Source organism: Sarcophilus harrisii, chromosome 4 (genome assembly GCF_902635505.1).
Source record: "Sarcophilus harrisii chromosome 4, mSarHar1.11, whole genome shotgun sequence".
NCBI classification, from domain to species: Eukaryota; Metazoa; Chordata; class Mammalia; order Dasyuromorphia; family Dasyuridae; genus Sarcophilus; species Sarcophilus harrisii.
Genome location: NC_045429.1, coordinates 44,979,569 through 45,001,197, shown reverse-complemented (window position 1 = coordinate 45,001,197; position 21,629 = coordinate 44,979,569).

Genomic DNA, 21,629 nt, shown 5'->3' with positions numbered 1-21,629 from the left:
TTTGTTTCAGGGAGATATTTGGGGTCAATAAAAGCACTGCACAATTTCCCGAAGGCAATCCAGCCTGTTCTCTTCCTCCAATTCAATTCTGAGCCAAGTTCATTGTCCATCTGTGGAGTTGTCCATGACAAACACCCTCATGAACAAGCTCTGTGGGTTATCCATCCAACCACATGTCCTAGCCTGAACAATAGGTATTCTTCAACCCCCTCCTATAAGAATAACCTTTGTTCATTCATCCTTAGCACTTGAAGGCATACAAAATACTTTCCCTGCTTTGATCCTGTGAGATAGATAGTATAAGTATCATCCCCATTTTAGAGATAAAGAAAGTGGAGCTTACATTTCCAAAATGACAGTGAAAAGGTGTGTACAGATAGTTCTGAAGAGAATAAATACAAGCAATCAGTATTCACATTTTCTTTAAAAAAAAAAAATCCAAATCACTAATAATTAAAGAAAAACAAATTAAAGCAACTCTGAGCTTCACACCCATAAGATTTACAAAGCTGACAGATAAAATAGTGAATGTTGAAGCAGTTGAGGGAAAACAGATAAATTAATGCATTGTTGGTAGAATTATAAAATGTCCCAATCCAGTTAAATCATGTCAAGTCAAGAGACACAGGATTTATTATGTGCTAGGCACTATGGTAAGTACTGAGGACATAAAAAAAGGCAAAAACCTTCCCTTACTTTCAGAAGCTCATAATCTAATGGAAGAAACAACATGCAAACAACTATGTGTGAACAAGGTAGATCCAGAATAAATAGGAGGTAATTCCAGGGGAAGGACATTCAGGAAAGCAGTTTGGAAGTACATAAAAAATTATTACAATGTACATGTCCTTTGTCTCAGCACTCCTTTACCAGTCCAATATCCTCAAAGAAATGAAAGAGGAAAAGGACTTATAAGAGGAAAATATTTATAGTAACTGTTTTCAGGGTGGCAAAGAACTGAAAATGAATGAGCATCCCATCAATTGTAAAATAGCTGAACAAATTATAGTATTTATGGGTGTAATAAAAAACTATTGTGCCATTAGAAATAATAAAGGGGATTTTTTTTTTTTTTTTCACAGAAACCAGGAAAGACTTAAATGAACTAATGCAGACTAAAGTGAGCAAGCAAACAATGTATCCTATAATGACATACAAATGAACAGCTTTGAAATACTTAGAAGCCTGGTCAATGCAGGGCTCAGTTATAATTCCAGGAGACTGAGGAAGAATGCCCCCACTCCTGATGCTTAAAGAGATGATGGACTAAATATATAGAATTATTAAATGAACATTTTTAGGCTTGACTATATAGGAATTTGTTTTAACTATCTTTATTTGTTACAAGAGACTTGTTTTTCTTTTATAGCCCACCCCCCACAAGTACCAAGGGAAGTAGAAATAAAGTCAATGTTTGTTAATTATTTTAAAACATAATGATTTAAAGGGAAAAAAAAAATGAGTGCTTAAAGAGAAAAGATCTGACCATAGTCACAAAACTGGATTCCAAACTTATACCTTCCCGACTCCAAATTAAGTGTATTTTCTACTGTACTGCTTGATAATGAAAATGTGTTTCTCACGCAATTAAATTATGAAAAGAAGGAAACAAGCATTTATTAAGCATCTAATGTACGCCTGGCGTTGTTATACCCTTTACAAATATTATATCATTTGAACCTCACAACAGGTCTGGGAAGTGGGTGTTATTATCCAGTTTTACAGTTAAGGAAACTGAGGCAGACAGAGATTAGATGACTTGCCTAAAGAAACAAAGTTAGTAAATTTCTGAAGATGGTTTTTAATTCAGAACTCCATTTCAGGAGCTCTATTCCCTGCCTCTTTGTAGCCATTATAATCGTGGATGCACAATGTGTTGAATCAATTCCTGTTCTATCTAAGGTGTTTTAGTCATATATAAATGTTAGTTTAAAATAGGGTGTCAAGAATGTGATGTTCAAGTGAATGACCAATGCCCCAAGTCATAAATCAGCTTTCCCCTCTGACCCCATCCATTTCCATCACCTCCTTATAATTTCTTTTACCTTGTTTCCTAACTTTTTTTCTTCATGGACTTTAGTCATGGATTACTCTTCCCTTCCCCCCACCCAGTGCACTTTAGTCTAAACTCTAATCTGCAGTCATCTCTAGGCAGTGCTATTTTCTCTGTGACCCTCCCAGGAGGCCCTGCTCACCTCTCCTAATCGGGTTGCACCTGTCAACATGGTAAAGCCCCAAATTCCAAAGCATTAGCGTATTTGCTGATTTTATAACAGGATAACCAAATTCCAGTCTGCCACCAGTTAAACGGCCTTGATCTTGAACCCCTCTATTGTTTCTCAGAAGAAGGAAAAAAGAAAGACCTTTCCCCACCTTTTATGTATCTATGTTTGTGGCCCTGTATTTCTTTTTGCCTTATGTGGTTATTACTTAATACCTGAGACCTAGTGGGCTGGCCCATAAGCAGCTTCAGATTTGGTTTATGCATTTGGGTCCATTAAGGAGCAAGGGAACGACTTTCCTCCTAGATCCTGCTGAAGCTCAATTCATTTTCCATCTGTCACAAAGCAGGATTATGACACACTCAGAGCAAGGGAAGAGAGGATGGGAACAATCCCTGGGGGATTCAGGCTCCCTAAGTCCAATGAGAGCTAGCTTCTCTTCACTAAGCAATTGCTAGTTCTCTCTGCATTGTTCTAACTTTATTTTGTAATAAACTGGAGGATTTTAAGGGATCTGTGTTCTTCAGTCTTTGCAATATTTTTGCCCTACATAAATACCATCCTTCCAAAAATGCTGGTGGGCATTTAAATTTGATTAGCTCTTGGAATCCTATAAAATTCTATATATAAAATACTACACACACACACACACACACACACACACACACATATATATAATACATATCCATATCCATAAAACACAAATCCATAAAATACATACGTCATTAATCCTTTTTAGCCTATTAGAATCTGGGTGCCCCTTCAAGGAATGGTGGGCAGAAGTAGTCTTCAGAAGTTGACTTCTTTTTCAAGTCATTTCTGTTGTTCAGAAGTTGACTAACAATCTTCTGTGCAAGAAACAATCTTTTATGGCTCAATTGTCCACATTGATCTGGGAATAGGGGAGGTGAGAAATTTTTCTTTTTTTGGAACAAGCCTGTGATCTCATCTACATAGGAGACTCTCCTTGAGGAAACTGCCTGTACCTCCTGCGGTCCACACTTTCTTACAGAGTAAGGAACTCAGTTACAACTTTAGATAACTGCCAACAATCAGGACCATACTCCCAGTTGTCTCTAAATCCTTCTGACTCCTTAGCAGGTCTTGCTCTGTCTATCAGAACACATGATTATAAATCAGATTCTCTCCTTAATTCCTCTGGATTATTATTATGATCAGCCAATATCACTGTAGTGTAGAGTAATGGAAAGAACACTACTCTAGGAGTCAGGTCTGAATTCTTGTCTCATCTGCCCCTATCTGAGCTCTAGAACCAGCCATTCTAATTCTCATCCACAAATGAGGGGACTAGACTAAATGATTTCTAAGATTGAGTCCCGTCTGTGAGAGTCCAGATGTGGAAATGCAAGTTACCAGAAGGAAGTTTCAGGTAACAGGAAGGAGGATAGAATTTACATAGATAGACAGTCAGACATACATATATTGCATATACATATATATATTCACACATATGTATATGTATATGTCCAGAATACATACCAAGATAATATATATAGTCATTAACTACAAAATAGTTTTGAAAAAAGGATACTAACATTTGAAGGTGTCAGTAAAAAAGCTGGTGCTGGAGTTTCATCTCTTAAGGGGAAAAGGGAGGTACTTCCAGACATGGGGAGTAAGGGAATACAAAGGAATAGAACCAGGGGTGAAGTGTCATGTATGAGAAACAGAGAGAAGACCAGTTTGACTGCATCACAGAACACCAGAGGGAAAATAATGCATAATGAGGCTTGCAAGAAAGGTTGGAGTCTGGATTACAAAGAGCTTTAAAAGTTAAACAAGGCAGTCTGTGCTTTTTTTCCTAGAGGCAATAGGGAACTAAGAAGTAGATTTCATATACCTTTAAATTTGTCTATAGAGAATCTTCCTATTATTGAAGAGGATGTCCAAGAGAGACAAGGGACCGCTGGAATGTTCAAATTAAAACAGGGCTGACAAATTATATGGCTCCGGTAAGGAATTGTAGGAAATAATATACTTGAGGCTTTTATCTACCAATTTAATATCTATCTGTCTGTCTGTCTGTCTATTTATCTGTCTATATCTACCTCTATATATTTATATCTACACACCTATATTTATAGATAGAGATTTTTTTATATCTCAGAGTCAGAAAAACAATAATATTTTACTTCATAAAATGAAACTGAAATCCAGCCTGCCACGACTTGGTTCATTTTTGCTTCTTTATACCAAACAAATTAAGCATTCTATTGCTTTTCTTATGTTTCACAAATAATCAAATGATGTTCATTATGGAAACTGACCTTTAACAACAAGTCTCAGCCATAATATTTCACAATTATAATCCAAATCATAAAACTTTTAAACTGTAATGGGCTTTAGGGAATACCTATTCAACCCTTCCATACTCTTCAGGTAGAGAAATTGAAACACAGAGAAAGTGAAACTTATCCAGTCACAAAAACAGTTAATGACCAAAAAGTTTCTCGATTCCTGGTCTAGTATTTTTTTCTATTATTTTCATACTGTCTCTGTATGCTGCCTTTTTTTGTGTGTGAAAAAAGCTAAGTGTAACACAACAGGGGCTGGAAGAGAAATCCCCAGGGCTTCAGCCCTCCTTCCCAAATTGGTGAGGTCTTCCCTCTTTGAGGCCATACATCTTCCATGCTTCAGTCAGGTGTATATTTCATACCCAGTTCAAAAAGAAAACTGCAGGACTTATACAGATGTGTGTCAGCATATGGATAGGATTTAGATGAGTGCATACTTGCACCTGGAAATCAAATATAAGCATAGGAAACCCCTCCTGCTCGCCTTCGGCAGTAACCTAATGGGGGACTGAGAAGAGAACTTCCAGATCAAATACAATCCAGATGTCTCTTCCATCTTCTCCTCTTCCACATACAATCTGCCATTATTTTCTTTTTTCCTTTGGCAATATTTTTAAGTTTTGAAAAGGAAAAAAAAAAGGGACAAGGAAAACAGCTCCAATACATTTTTAGAAGAAAATAAACACACTACTCACTGAGCAATAATTAGTTTGGGAGTTTTTTTTTAATTATATTTTTAAACAATAGATTAGCTATTTTTGCAGTCTTCAGTCAAAGGTACACGAGAAACATACATTTTTTCAGTCTAAATTACAGATCAGTGAAGGCCATTTTCAAGAAAGTATTACATTTCACTTAATGTTAATAACATATTAAAAGTATGAATTTAAAGAAGACTTTTCTCAACTCCTCTTAATTCTAATGCCTTCCCTCTCTTGATTATTACCTACTTGTCCCATAAAAATGTTACTTTGTATATATGCAATTACAATTTTTATCTCCTCTCTTAGATTATAAGGCCAAGGACTGACTTTTGTCTCTTTTTATAGCCCCTGTTCTTAGCACAGTGTCTGGCACATAGTAGGCATTTAATATTTACTAATTGATTTAATTTTTCCTTTTTTTAAAAAAAATATCTTCTGATGATGTATCAAAGAGTATACTATATGCCATTCAGTCAAATCAACAAGAATTTCTTAAGTACCTGCAATGGACCAGGTACTGTCCCTAAGGGAGAATATGTAAGCTTTAGATCTTGGGTCCTCTTCCAAGTTAGCATAGTGTTTTCTTGATTATTGAGAGATTTGAATGATACAGGGGAAAAACTCTGGAAATGGAATAATAGGATTTAGAAGGTTGATGTGGTTTGTTACTTACTACCTTTGTCAATTAAAGCAAGTGTTAGAAACTTTCAGAGTCTTGGATTTTTCACCTAAAAAATGATAGCATTGAAATAGCAATAATAGTTTTCATTTATATAGCATTTTAAAATTAATAAAATACGTTACACATTATATTTTCCTTGATCCTTCCAGCAATCATAAGCTAGAAGCGCCATTATTACTACCATTTTACAGATGACAAACTGACACCTAGAGAGGTAAAATGAGTTTAAATTCTTGCTCACACAGCCAGTAAATATTTGAAGTAAATTTTAAATTCAGATTTTCCTGATTCAAAGTCTTACATTCCATCCACTGTATCACTTTGCTGAATCAATGAATTCTAGGATACCCTCTCTCTCTAAATCTATGATTCTTGGATCTTCATTTCCATATTTTCATTTTAATTCACCAAGACTATTTGAAAAAATTAAAGTGTTATAAAATGTGGTGGTACAGGGGATGGAGCATTAGATCTAATAAGGAACACCAGACTTGGAATAAGGAAGACCTACACTCAAATTCAGCCTCATATATTTCCTAGTTATGTGACCCTGAGCTTAAGCTCCCAAGCTCTGGATACCTCAGATTACTCAACTGTAAATCTGGAATGACCAACCTCAAAGGATTATTGTGAAGAGCAAAAGAGATCATGTTGATATATTGCTTTGCAAACTTCAAAGTACTACATAACTGCTTATCTGTAGAACCTGATCTCTAATGAAGTTTCTAGTCTTTTGAAAACTGTTTTAAAACAAATTTTAAAAATAAAAATAAGAAAATCTTCCTTCTTCTAGAGAGACAAGATATTCCATTTAAAATGATAAGACAAATGTACCAGTGGTTCAACAAACAATGGGTTAGTTTTGTTTGTTTATAACTGCTTTTTATAACATGAAAAAGACACTCTTAAAGTTTCCATTCTTGATAAACAGAGGAAGGGGTGCAGATGTTTCTCTGTTACTCATTTTCTTCCAAAACATCACTTGAGAGTGTCAGACCAGAGTAAGAATAGCAGGATTTGGGGCTAACACAGAGAGTCCTTTTTGTCTATTAAACATCATTATCTATTAGTATTTGGGTTTTATTAACATTGGCACTTTTCTTCTTGAGATTCTCAAAATGCCATAACAACAACTTCAGAATTGAACTCTCCTGACATTTCTGTCAAGTAGAATATAAGTATGGTACTCCATTATTACTTAAATTTACATTCTGTCTCTTCTGAGGAATAGAGAACTTTTTGAAGATATAAAAAAAGGAGTTGCATCGAAGAAAGAGCAGAAAATTAAGAGAAAGGAGAAAACAAAATGGCAAGATAAAATGGAAGCAGTAAAAATATAATTATTGAAAGATGGTCATGCAGTACTGGATAGCAGTTGTGAACAAAGGTAATTGGGTTGCTGAGGTCTCTCCTCCAAAAGGTGCTCTAGGTTAATTGATTGTGTCCCCAGCTCCTGTAATGGTACATTCAGCATCCCTTGAACAGGAATATTGATGTCACTTCTGATGCTGTCATCACCTTGGTGCAGGTCTCATCTCACACCTCAGCTGTTGCCCTATCCTGATAATGAGTCAGTCTGCCTCAAGTCTCTCCCCACTCCATCCATCTACCATTCAGTAACCAAACGGATTTTCCTAAAGGACAAGTTGGACCATATTCACCATCCTCCCTCCCATACACACACACATATTTCTACTCTAATAAACTCCCTATCACCTCCAAGATCAGATATAAAATTGGTCTCCTGGCTATTCCATAAACATCACTCATTTTCAGAAAATTTCTCTGGCTGTTTCCCATGCTTGTAATGCTCTCCCTTCTTATCTCTTCCTCCTGGCTTCCCTGGCTTCCTTAAAGTGTCAGCTAAAATCCCACCTTCTACAAGAAGACTTTCCCAACATCTCTTAATTCCAACGCCTACTTTTTGCTGAGTTTTTCCTATTTCCTATTTTTTTTTTTAATAGCTTGTTTCTACTCGGTTGTTTCCATATTGTTTTCCTCATTAGATTGGGATTTCCTCAAGAGCAATTCTAACCTTTACCTTTCTTTGTACCTCCAGTCATCCTCATCTATTCTGGCCACTGGACCTAGATGGCTCTAAAGGGGGAAATGAAGCAGGTGGCCTTGCCCAACCCTCCCTCACCTAAATCCAATTCAGTTGCCTGTCATGGCACACCTTCCTGATATCATGGTCCTCTTCAAGAATGAAGGACAAATATCAGCAGCAGCAATAATACCCTCAAGACTTGGTGCATAGTAGGCTTTTAATAAATGTTTATTGACTGACACAGTAGGAGCATGATAAATATTTGTTGATTGATGACTCCGCTTATCTGAGATGACTCAAACTCTAAGAGGAACAGCTGACTGGTCCCCTGGAGAAGAATTGGGTCAAGAAGCACTTACTAAGGGTCTATTATGCCTCAGGCTCAGTGCTCAGTGCTTTCACACAAAGATGATTAAGATGATTGAAAACAATTGAATTTCTTATCACTGATATCACTTTCAAACTATTTCACTTTCCATGCTCTTTCTTCTTGTTGAAATGAGCATCCCAGTTAAGTAGGAAAAAAGGTAGCTAACTGATTGCCCTGAACTTCGGGTTTTCCCAAAGACAGGGTGCTCCAAGTTACTTATTGGAATCTGATAAAATATAATTGGGATAAAAGCTATGGGAAGCCCTCCTTGAATGGGCAGACAAAAGAGATCCAAGGCACTGGTTGTTGCTGGAGAAAGTTGTGATGATTAAAAAAGTTAGAGTTTCTGGCAATTTAATCATTTTATTAATAAGGCTGGGAATTATTAATAAATGGATGGTGATTTGGCCATCTCTATTAAATTAAAGACAACCATAGTGGCAGGACTCACAGTTTATATATTCTTCCAAAGTATTGAGGGGTTGCTGGTGATATCTCATCTGAGTGATAATTCATCCTTGGCTAGAGAAATTATATCTACTTAAACCACCCCAGCCTTGGGATATCTAGACAAAAGGATGTCTCCACTCAAGCTAGAGTAGAACACAAAGAGCTTCCCCACCTTGGATTAAATTCTTTGCAAGGTTGGATGGAGTCTGTCCATGATTAAAAGAGTTAATGTAATCTTATTACCAGTAAAGTCCTTCAAGAGGCAACTTAAATCAGGATGTTGTAATAAAGAGAGTGCTGTGAATATTTTCAAGATATTGGTTATTAATAATTATTTCTCAAAAGCTTCTGCATAATAAATAAGGGACTGAATCAGGAAGAGACCAGAAGAAGCCCTCCACCTAGGAGATTCCTGTATAACATGGTTTAGTAGATAAAGCAATGACGATTTGTGATCAAGGTCTGCCTCTGCCAGTTTTTAACTGTGCATTGAATGAGCATATCTCTGGACTTCTCAAACTTAAACTATTCTCTAAGAGCAGACAAAGAGCAGGTATAGGTTTTTAGAGAGAGAGAGAGTTTCTTCCCTGAGACTTCCCCATATTGTGAAATCACAGATTAAGGTTTTTTTTTTTAAAAGGGAAATAAAAAACATTATTTTTAACAACTATGCTTCTAGTGTTCTGTAAATGCTAATAATTTGAAGCTTGTGGGACAGAACCTGAAGAGCCCAGCTTTAGGTAGAGAAGGAATCTCTTGAGCATGAAAGTCAATATTCCATGTGCACTTGCTTGAAGATCCTTGCCAGAACTAAAGATGTTATAGGAACATAAGTCATGCCATTATTAGGATTATTTATTAACCACAATGACTGAACTATGCCCTTGGCTCTCTCTCGTAACAGATGAATAAAATGAAGACCAAACTTGTCCCTGCTTTGTCCACTCTACTATGTGGGAGAAAAGGCCTTTTGTTGCTAAATTAAAGCAAACCAAATGTAAACCCATTAGTGTTTTAGAGATGAGTGGAAGGAATGGCAAATAGGAAATATACATGTCTGTATGCCCACTGCTTTCGGAAATCTCAAAATAATGGATTTTTAAGGAGTTATAATCTCAGACAGAAGCTCTTAAAAAGTTTAAAAAAATAAGTATATACACCCCACTCTACCCCCTCAAAAATAAAGGCCCAGAGAAATCACTTAAGCTTCTTCCCAACTCACACATTCTAAGACATCCCCTTCCATCTCTGAGTAGTGTGAAAGGCGAAAGGAATCTGAGAAATCCAGGCAGTCTCTCCGTTTGCTATGGTTCATTTTAGCTAATCCAGCCATCCAGCACAGCAGGGGGAAAACTGCTGTATCTTGTGAAACAAGAGCATGAATAATTAAAACTCTGTTATTAATGAACTTCCAGTCGTTATGTAAATGAAACTGATTTCAAGTCTAATTTGTCAGCCTGAATTCTTTTTCAGTTCTCCCTTTGTCTAGGACAAGAACTCATCATAATGGACTTGATAATAAAACTCTGGCAGACATGCTGTGTACAGTGCCCATCTGAGTGAGGCCTTTCAGCATGGTTAATTGATACAGTTAGTCCAGAGCAGTCTGGAAGGCATTTTGTATAGCTTTGAGAAGGAAAATCTGTTTCCCCCTCCTCTTCTGATAGGACTGCCCATTCTTTACACACTTCTAATTACCATTTACCTTTAGATGCTTTTCACGAAGGGGGTGGCTTATAATTATTGTCTGCTAAATAGTTTCATTTACAGACTCATGTATGTTCAAAGAGAGCAAGAGTTCAAAAAGATTCCATGAAAGGAAGTCAGTGGTCCTCCAAAAAAGGGAGAAGAAGAGAAAAAAGAGGAAGCCAGACTAGTTCATCACCTTATCATGAACTATCTATCAGTCATGTCATTGGTGATCATGGGTAATGGGTAGCCTGAGTGCCTCCAGTCATACATGTAAGTAGCATTGTTTAGTTCCATGGTTATTGTTTCTGAGTGTGAAATGATACCTTACTAAATTATTGGCTTCAAATGGTGAAATTTAACTTCTGGGGCATCACATTGCAAGTTATATTTCACCAAAAGTGAAGACAGATCCATGTTCGGCTGAAAACTGTCTAAAGTTGATAAGGCAACCCCATTTTGGGGAGATTACTGGAACACCTTCTAGATATTTTTGCATTGAATTTCAAAAGTGTGGTTGTATTTATCATTTTGGCAGAAAAGTAATCTGATTGTTTTACATGTATATTAAATGTCTGGCATCTTAAATTAGTTGATTAGGAATTGAAAAAATGTCCATTTAGACAAAAATTGCTAGTTGTTTGTGTACAGGCAGGTGTTTATTTACAAAGTAAGTCTTTGCAACCCAGAATCTGGAAGGGGCGAAGATCTAGGTGGAATTTATATAGTTCCCCTGCACCTTGAACTCAACAACTGTGATGAAAATTTCGATAACTAGATAGTGACTGATTTACAATTTAGAAATTAAACTGTTTTTAGGGCTTTATGTTGATTTCACTGGGTGGTTTTGGAAGTAGAGGAATGATGATAACAATGGGAAGCTAGTTGACACAGTGGATAGAAGGTCAGGACTTGAGTTAGGAAAACTTATTTTAAAATCTGACTTCACATACTCTCTACCTGTATGACCCTTTGCAAGTCATTTAACTCTGTATGCCTCAGTTTCCTTATCTGTAAAATGAACTGGAAAAGGAAGTGACATATCACTCTAGTATCTTTGCTAAGACAACTGAAATAACACAACAACAACAATAATAAATAGCATTTTAGGTTTGCAAAGCACTTTACAAAATATCCCATTTTATCCTCACTCCAACCATAGGAAGTGGATTCTAATATTAACCCCATTTTATGGGAGAAGAAACTGAAGCAGACAGATGTTGAAGAAGGCCTAAGGTTACACAGCTAGTAAATGACTAGGGCAGAAAATAAGTTCGGGTCTCCCTGACTCAAGATCCAGCATTCTGTTCTCTTTGACATCTAATTGCTAAAAATCCAATCCAACTCTAGAAACATTTATTTAAAAGGGTTAGCCTCTTGTAATCTCTGCTATCAAAGAAAACTGAAATTGGTTTGAAAGTTCATCTCCACAACAAAAGTCCAGCATTAATGTCCCAAGTCCATTCTGGGGAGAGCAAAAATGGTGGGGAGGCGGATTACATCAGGAAGAAGTAAACTGGCCCAATTCAGAAACTGAGCAGATCAAAGCCAATTATAACCAATTAGAGTGGGAACAGACTTATGAGTATCCTTGTACTTCCATCTTGGGTAGTGCAGTGAGAATCAGTTTTTAAAATAAAACAAAAAAACAAACAAATGAAGCAAGGAATGAATACCTACTATGTTTCAGACACTGTACTTGCAGACAAAAATGAAACAGTTTAAGCCTTCAAAGAGCTTACATTTTCTAAACTACAAAAAATAATTATGGTCTTAATAATTAAATAAAAGCTGTGATTTAACCATTGAAACTATTTGTTCTGCATTTAGACATTCAAAAAGCCAAAAGTAACTTACTGAAAATAGTTGATTTAGTCCCTCTTTTCCTTCTTCCCTCAATCCACCTGCTTCCCTTACCATCACTAGATTCAGCCTTTGTCTATGGGCAAAAATCTAAAGAGATGGAGTTTATCATCAATTCTTCACATCAATATACATTTCATCCTTTTAATTTTTTAAAATCTTTTACCTTATTTGATCGCCAGGAAAACAAATCTGATAATTCTGCCACTTACCTATTTTTTAAGGTTTCAGCTAATAACGGATCTTAGAAATAAAATATTCTTCTTGAGATTTGTGTGGACTATAGAACAATGGAAGAAAGAGGACAATGTGGAGTGATTAGTAAGGTCAGGATTAGAATAATTAGTGTCTAGTAAATCCTTTACAATTTTGTCTTTTAAAAAACTGCCCAGTGCCAAGAGATTGTAGGCCAGACTTCATTTTATCCACTTTTCACTTTCTCATTTGAGTTTATCATGTGATAAACACAGAAATTCTCCTGAAGCAGCATTGCTATAACAACCACCTAAGTGAAAAATAATCATCTCAGAGTGATAAACCAGACAAAATATGATGAGATATGCAGCAGGCTATTAGAAACACCCAAAAGTCTACATATACCACTGTTTTTATTTTTATTTTTTTTTACAGTCTATACTCCTGTAGCATGTTGACAAAAATCCCTCAGGAATTGGCACCTGCAACCCTTCTCATTTCTAACCAAATCCATGCAAAGTTAAAACTAAATTAACTGAGCAGAAATTTTCAGCCAATTAAAATAGGTTGACTATTTGGAAAGTTAAAAGTAAAATGCACATAACCAATAGAAATTAATTACTGTGCATTCTGAGACTTTTATTGTAAACTAGAGAGGTAATAATCACCCTAGAGATTTCTAAGAGGTAATTATTGTATATTCCTTAATTATAGCACATTAAAATAATCCTCTTCTTCTCTCTTCCTGCCTACCCACCTACACAAGTACCTCACTAGAAATGCATAATCTACAACAAACAAACATGCAACAGCTACTCCAAAGTTGTTAGTTTACTGATGGACTCCCAAACTCTTCTGTTCCAATGTACACTTTCTGTGAGTGGAGACCATGATGTTGGATGGTCCATGCTAGCTGCCCTCACCACCACCATTATCAGTGGGTTTCTGAAAGAAATATAATCGTTGTAGTGACAGGGGACACTGCTGAGATAGGAAAAATTGTTCTGAACTCTCTTTTCTTATAAACAATTAATCACATTTAAAAGAACCAACTTTGAAAATAAAGAAAGACCATTTAAGGAACATGTATCCCAATTAAGAATACAGTAAAAATTCTCATCTAACTATCTCTATTTCTCCTTTTAGAAAAGAAAAAGGAAAAAATTGCCTCTGTTTATACTAAAAACCAAAACCACTAGCTCCAGATAAAAGATTTCACAGCAGTTCAGTCAGAGCCCAGTTAATGAATATAAGTTACCTTGATGGATCTAAGCTAACTTTGAATTAAAGTCCTAAACTTCTGGATGCAAGCAGAGCTAAACTGAAGGAGCAAAATGGACTTAATAAACTCCATTGTGCTCTTCTATCCCTAGTGAGATTTCTTTCCCATCCATGACCAATTGGTATTATTTTTTCAGTGACTGGTACTTTTGTGTTCCAGATTGGGATTTCTGGGAGTGATTAGCACTTTTCATCAGTGATTGACAGGTTCTAGCTGAAAGGAGACAATAGGAAGAGGCATTAGGAATTCAAATATAAGGTTAGTGTGTGTTGGCTTTAGGACCCCAGTTTAGCAGCAGTGAACAGTAATTAAAAAAAGAAAACTTTGTCACTTTCAATATATACCTCCGCCTTTTTTGGTAAATTTCAAGATAAAAAAGTGCTTTTTTTTTTTTTTGGCCCATAAAATCTACAATAAGCAATTGTGAAAAGATAGTTCCCATAATCATTTAGGATTGTTTTTATTAACACTGTATATCCTACAAACATTACAATCAGATTTTTGCTTATGATATTTTTAGATAGTTTTTCTCTCTGTCTCTCTAGTCTTCCCTCCCTTCTTACCTCCCTTACTCCTTTTTGCCTTCCCTCTCTTTCTCTCTCTCCCCCTTCTCTCTCCCTCCTTACCTCTTTTCCTCCCTCTCTCTCTCTCCCTTTTTCCTCCTCCCTTTATCCCTCCCTCTCTTTGTATGTGTGTGTGTGTGTGTGTGTGTGTGTGTGTGTGTTGTGCTTCCTAGAAACTCTGGTCCTAAATAGCAGCATTCAATTTTCTCATGTTAGAAAAATAAGATCATTGTTTTCCTGAGAAAAAACTGGAAGTGAGATATGATGAAACTCTCCATTACATCCAAGAAAAGATACCTTAGGGAAACAATTATGGTGAATGATTCTAGCATTGACCAGTAATTGATAATTGGCCACAAATAATTAGGGAAGAATGTATCACCAGTGCTGTAAATTATGCTAATCGGGCAGCATCTTCCCTGGGTGCTGATGCTGCATGGAGCAGAGTTTCTTATGAGTAATTTTGTTTTAAATTCAGATTACGAACTTAGCATACTATGCTTGACAATTTAATCTTGTTTGGCATCAAAGCCAAGCCTGATAATACAGAATTACACAAGTCTAATCAAAGCAGGTTGTTCTACAGGAGTCATTTAATGAGGGTTGACTTTTTCCAGGGAAAAGCAGCTCTCTGAATAAGCACTTAACTGTGTTAGAAAGTTAGAATAAAAACAGGGCAAAGCATGCCATCAGGAATGGAACTACACATTTGAATGAATTCTCCTAACTTGTAGGTATCTAATGGAGCATATCAACAATCCAATACTCTCCATATCCAGTCGTCACCACATCTTATTTTTAAGCCTCTTCCCTGTGCTGCTCTGTTCAAGCTGATTTTTTCTTTGAAGAGATTGTGACTAATTTGTGCCATGTCTTCATCAACCTAGTATTTTTCCTGTTTCAGTTGGTACACAAAGGTCTGAAACTCACGTGGGCAGGACTTTAATACGCTGTGATAGCAGTAGAAAACCAATGCATCATGGTAACAAATGGGAACTGTCATTGAGTCTGGGTGAAAAAGAAGGGGTGAGGAAAATGTACAAAATCATGGGATTGGCTAGTTTTGTATTTGATGTAATAATAGTAGTAGCAATAATGATGATGGCAATAATAATGATAACCAGAATTTATTTGGTGTTTTTAGATTTTCAAAGTAATTTACATTTGCTAACACATTTAATACTCACAATAACCCTGAGCTAGAGATGTTCACCTTATATCCATTTTACAGAGGGATAAATTGATCAGAGAGATCTAGGAATGTGACTAGGGTCACAGTTATTAAGGGAAGATTTAGATCAGGGTCTTCCTGGCGCCAAGTCTAGCAATCTCTCCCCTTTGCTATCTGATTACCTTTATATGCCCAAGTATCACACATTTTCCCTGTCTCTTCCTCTTCCCTGCCCCATTTAAAAAAAAAAAAAAATCTTTCACAGTCCCTTTTGATGCTAATGTCTTTCCTCTAAGCCTACCTTCCTTTTATATATATCTCATTTGTACATTTCTGTCATTTGTTCTCTCCTTTTGAATGAGATCATTTAGGACAAGGGACCATGTCTTTGCCTTTTGTATTTCCCGCACTTAATAGAATGCTTGGCATATGGTAAACATGTAATAAATGATTACTGACGACTTTAAGTACTGAATTTTGTAAAGTTACCCACAGCCTGTCCTAGGGGAAAATGAAAAGCCTTTCTTGGTCCCATTCAGATGATTTGCATACGTGACTCCTTGACCTGCTTCCTATTAGGAAATAATTTCTCACCTTCATGGGTTCATTATTTCGTAGAATTGTAGATTTAGGTGCAAGATGACCCAGAATCCATCAAGCCCCCATCATCCTCTCATGGCTGAAAAAAAAATGAGGCACAGAGGGATTAAGCTATTTACCCAGGACTGCACAGCCAGTAAGTCTTTCTGACTGAGCCCAGTATTCAATTCACTATTTCATTATCCCTGCCCATCTCATCTCAATGAATGTGCATCCTTCTCCTAAACAAAACACTATCAACAGATTGTCCACTTTCCTTGCAGAATATGAAAGCTTTGTCAGTGTAATTCTAAAATGCCTTCCCAAGCTTTTCTTCCTTGTATAAATGCAATTCTCTGTCCTCTCTTATGAATGGCTGATCCATTTCCAAGCAAACCACTGGAGTGTTGCTTAGACTGAGCGAGCTTCTTGATAAACTAGGCATCTAGAATCCAAAATCAGATATTTAGAGTTACAAACCACACACACATACACCCCCCAAAACTCTATTGCCTGTCTTTATATCTTTGTCCCAGAATGCACTGCCTCTACTCCTCCCTCACAGAATACTTCTCGTTTTTTGCACTATGCAATGAAAGCAAAGCTTTTCACATGAAATCTTTTCTGACTCCCTCAAATGAGCATCCCCTACAGGAATTTTCTGGTAAATGTTTAACAGCTGACTCTGAAAATATGGGAAACACTTTAAAATTTAATCTGAATTGTTAACATTTTTCGATAACATTTTAAAATCTAGAAAATCAACACAATAATAAATCAAGCCCTAATATGTTGATTTCTGAAGTATAAATGTTCCTAATAAAAATTTGACAAGTATCTAGGAACTCAAGATAGAAATGGCTGCAACCATCCCCTGACTAGAAGGTACCCTAGAGGTCATCTTGTACAATATTCCTGTTTTACAGATGGTAAAACTGAGGTTCCTAGACAGTATACATCTGATAAAGAGCAAAATCAAAATTTGAAGCCAGGTCTTCTGATCCAAATTCAGCATTCTTCCTATAATATACCTTGATTCACAATAATAGGCTTGCTCAAAGGAGGAGAATACAGGGTTCTTCTGAACCTAAATTGATCAAAAGTTAAATCAGACTTTTCACAGAACTCCAAATGAAAGGAAGTAACTGAGTCCTTTTCCCGTCTCTTCTTCTCTTTCCTTTTCCCTGTCTCATCCATTCTAAACCCCCATACCTGGGGCCGAGAGAGTCATGTTCCTAAATCTCTTAGTCAAGCATAAGGAAATGATACAGGGCTAAATGGGTGTGAATCTTAATCTCAATGCTCTTTCCTATCTGACTCCAAACATAGACAATCAACGATTATTTATTGAATAAACCAGGGTCAAGTTTCTTACAGAATTGCGTACCACCTACATTCCACCATTATGTTTCTTTTTGCTCCCAATTCTGACCCTGGTTGTAGTCATAGCATTACTGATCCCTCCATCCCCCTTTCTTCTCTTATCTCCATGCATTCATCCTCTCTGTACTTTGTCATTTGCTAGGTCACCACCTTCTCAAATCCCTCTAGAAAATTCATTTCTAGTGTGACACCTTTCTATGACAGCTTCTCAATGAAGTTTTTCCCCAGAGGAAAAGGAAAGAAATGGATTCTTTAAAGAAAAAAAAAAAAGTCAAGAAATCTTGTACACCTGTGGGTTTTAGATGTGTTATGTGTCTAATCCTCTTCCTCTATGTGTATTGATTTGTGGACTTGTTCAGATGCAGAAACCAGTCCATTTGCAATTTGTCATTCAGTACTTACCCAAGAACAAAGCAAATTTGCATTCAGAAATTAGAAAATAATGGAATTATAAACCAAAATACTGAGAGAAAAATCATCAGTTTCATGTTGGAAGGGACCTCAGGGGTCACCTAATCCAACTGTCTCATTTTACAGATGAGGAAATTGAGACCCAGAGGTATTAAGTGGTTTACCAAGGCCACAGAGGTAGTGAGCATCAGAGCAGAATCTGAACACACATCCTCTGATTCCAGTCATTGCTCTAAAATGTTAATTTTTAAAAATAATACATCAACAAAGAAATAAGTTAATAAAACTATTATTGACCTGGTCTTAATGTTATCTTAAAGGATAATGATAACAAATAACTGAAATTTACATAGCACTTTAAAACTTGCAAAAGCTCATATTTACATTGTAGTTCAAGCTTTACAAAGCTCTTTAATCACATTGTCTTAGTTGAACCTCATCACAATCCTGTGCACTATTATTTTCATTTCACAAGAGAAGAAACTGGGGCTCAGAAAAATCTAAATGGCTTTTCCAAGGTCATCTTGCTAGGAGCTTTTCCAAGGTCTTTGAGGGCATTCCACACCAGGTTCTCCATCACTGCATTATATTTACTATGCTGGCTGTCTCAAGGATACCCTTGAGAGATACCAGGTTAGTTTTATTTCTTTTTTTGAATGAAGTCCTTAGACTTCCAGATGAAAGGAATCATGAGCCTCTTAACCCTGATCTTTTTAACATTTTTATCAATGCCTTTTGATTGTTTCAGACATATATAACTCTTCGTGACTTCATTTGGGGTTTTCTTGGAGAGATAGATAGTGGAGTGGTTCACTATTTCCTTTTCTAGCTCATTTTATAGATTAGGAAACTGAGGCAAACAGGGTTAAGTGACTTGCCATGGATAAGACAGCTATTAAGCATCTGAGGTCATCTTTGAACTCATGAAGATTAATCTTGCTGACTCTAGACTCAGCACTCTATCCACTGTTATCATCTAGGTGCCTCATCAATACTTTGGTTTATGACATATGTATTATGTTTACTAAATTCACAGATAACTCAAAGTTAGGAGGTCTTACTAAAAAATCATTTGACAGAAGTGAAATGCAAACTTTTTCAGATTTAGAATAATGGGCTGTATTTAACAAGATGACCTCAATGGGGATAAATGTAAAATTAGAATTTCAGTTCAAAAAATCAACTCCAGCAGAGTATAGAATGGAAGAACTGGCACTAGGTAATAATTGTCTATGTGTAATAATCCTGGCAGATTTAACAGAGACCATGCTCAGGGTGAGTCAACAGTTGGCAAGTTTATAGTATCTTAGGCTTCCCAAATAGAAAGATGCTTAAGGTCCAGAGCAAGAGACTACATATGGAAGAGGGTAATGAGAATGGTGAGGTAACAGGATTAATTGAAGGAACTAGAGATATTTTTATTATAGAAGAATCTAGAAATGACATAATAGCTGTCTCAAACAGTTAAAAATTTGTCAGATGGAGAAAAGATTAAGCTTAAAAAAAAAAAAAAAAAAAAAAAAAAAACTTGTCCCTAGAGAGACAGGAATAATGGACAAAAGTTTTAGAAAGACTTAGACCCCACATGTGGAAATACTTCCAAAAATCCAAACTATCCCAAAATGAAATAGACTATAGTAAGAGGTGGTGAGTTCCCCATAACCAGATTTCTTCTAGTGGAGACTGAATTATCATTGATTAAGTAAACTTTGAAAAAATATCCATATACTCCCTTTAGGTATTGATTTGATTAAATGACTTCTAAGATCCCTTCCAATTGTGATTTTCTAAGGTTCTATGAAGTATTTTGCTTTTGTACTCCTGGAACAGGACATGCCAGACTTTTTAGCTGTTTTTGAATTCCTAACACATTTGGACTTTGTATCTCACTAAAGTCTAGTTTTGGTCCATATTTGGTCCATATGTTTAAAACAAAACATATGAACATTTATATATGATATCAGTTCAGTATGTCTATCTGTTATCAGCCTACATAACCACTAGATGTCAATGCAATATGTTTGTCTGGAATGCTTAATAAAGAAGTTTTATAACATAGCTTTCATTATTAAAAAAAAAAAGTTATTCTCTTCATAAGACATTTTCATATCAAAAGAATCCAGTTCAATTCAACAAACATTTATTGGGTAGTTAGTGTTTGAAAGACACTGTTCTAGGCACTGAGAATATAAAGACAAAAATGAAAAGTCCTGCTTTCCTCTGCCCCAAGGTGCTTCTATTGTACTAGGAAATTTGAGAGGTACAGATAAGTCAATACCAAATAAATTGAGTTCAAAGAAAGCACTAACAATAGGGGGTTGGGGGGGGAAAGGGAGAATAAGATATGGTTTTATGAAGAAGGTGACATCTGAACTAAACATTGAAGGAATATGAAGGTCTTGAGATATGGAGAAATATAAGGAAAATAATCTTGATCTGATCAAATTCACTGGGTAATTCATGGAAGATTGAGTTTGGGGGACTCAACATTTAATCTAGTTTGGATAAAAACAACAGAGTGCAGAGGACAGTAAGATGAAACAAGGCTGGAAAAGTAGGTTGGAGATAGATTGTACTGGGCCCTATATAGCCCAAATATATTTTTTAAAATACTTGAAAACAAATCTAGAACCCATTTACTTCCCATCAATAGGTATTCATTTCTGGGATGTTTGATCAATTTCTGATTAGGAGTATGGAGCTTCAACTTTACTCTAATGGGAATGTCTGTAAGAAAGAAGGTAGCAGAAAATAATTATCTTAGTTGCCATTTTCCTAAATGTGGTGTGGTAGGAACCTTATGTGGTTTTTCCACTAGAAAGTAGTGCTAGGGGCTATTGATAAAAAAAGGCTGCCATGGCCACACTGTTGAGAACTGAATGGGTTTAGAACCTTATTGGGTCAGGGACACTTCCCCTTTCCCTGATTTCTCTTTTCTCTTTTACATTTTGACTAAGTGGCTATACTATGAATTATGCTATCTATGACTATAATTCAAGCAAGATGGTATTTTCAAAAATAGAGTAGCTGGGTAGCACATTGAGCCAGATCTTGAGCCAGGAAGATTCACCTTTGTGAGTTCAAATCTGGCCTCTGATATCTACTAGCTGTGTGATTTAACTCTGCCTTTATTTCCTCATCTGTAGAATGAACTAAAGAAAATAATGGCAAACCACCTTACTGTCTGTCAAAACAAATGAAAACCCAATGGGGTCACAAAGAGTTATGACTGAAACAACTAAACAATAACAAAAATTTTGATAAATACTTATTGAATTGATAAACAAATAATATAGATGGGTAGATGGTAAACCAAAAATATTTTAGTTTGCAGCTAGATGTATGTATTTATGTGTATTATTTATATATATACACACATGTATATATAAACATGTATTTATATAGCTATATTCCTTTTCCTGTGATTAAGAAAAACTGCTTATCAAAATAATGCCTAGGGCTACCTGTAACAACTAAGTGCACAGGTCATTGTGTAATAGAAGGAAGTCATAGAAGTATAGAAGGAAGAAAGTTAAAGGAAGAATGGATAGGGGAAAATGGAAGTGCTATTTAAGTTTTAGTAGGTACCTTCAAGTGGACCAAGTTTAACCCACTCATTTTATAGTTGAGAAAATGGAGACCTAAGGAGTTTAAGTAACCTGGGATCACAAAGACTGAAACTCATAGTTCAGTACTCTAACCA